The following is a 632-nucleotide window of genomic DNA, read 5'->3' as shown; positions in this document are numbered from 1 at the left end:
TGCAAGGCATACTGTAAAGCAAAGACATTGTTCAAAGGAACTAAGCAAGCATCAGAACCAAAGTCAGATATGGCAGAAGTGTTAAGATTACCAAACAAGCAATTTTATTTATTTATTTATTTATTTATTTATTTATTTATTATTTATTTTTTAGTTTTTATTTATTTTTATTTTTTAGGCGCAGCAACCCTTGGTAGACCTCACAGATTGCAAAGACCTTGTCAGTTTACAATCCCTTATTTTTCATTTTTTATGCCTACAATACCTAGTCTTCCTAGGTGGTCTCCCATCCAAGTACTAACCAGGCCCAACTCTGCTTAGCTTCTGAGATCAGATGGGATCAGGCTTGTTCAGGGTGGCATGGCTATAGATAAACAAACAAGCAATTTTAAAAGTCTATAATTAATATGCTAGAGATTCTTATAGGCAAAGTGGACAACATGCAAAACAGATAGGTAATGTAAGAGAGATTAAAATTCTGAGTCAGAAAGAAATGCTTAAGATAAAAACATGGTAACAGAAATGAAAAATGTCTGATGAGCTCATCACTACATTGAACATACTGTGGAAAGAATCACTGGGCTTGAGGATATGTCAACAGACACTTCCAAAACTGAAAATCAAAGACTGAA

At 33.9% G+C, this 632-nt stretch overlaps 1 pseudogene; it reads right to left on the bottom strand.

Moving 5' to 3' along the window:
- Positions 1–253: 253 nt before the first annotated feature.
- Positions 254–372, bottom strand: LOC120588390 (uncharacterized; annotated as a pseudogene).
- Positions 373–632: the final 260 nt, after the last annotated feature.

Source organism: Pteropus medius, unplaced genomic scaffold (assembly GCF_902729225.1).
Source record: "Pteropus medius unplaced genomic scaffold, Ma_sr-lr_union100, whole genome shotgun sequence".
In the NCBI taxonomy this organism is placed as follows: Eukaryota; Metazoa; Chordata; class Mammalia; order Chiroptera; family Pteropodidae; genus Pteropus; species Pteropus medius.
Note: the sequence above shows the minus strand (reverse complement) of the source record. Positions and strands in the feature narration are given on the sequence as shown.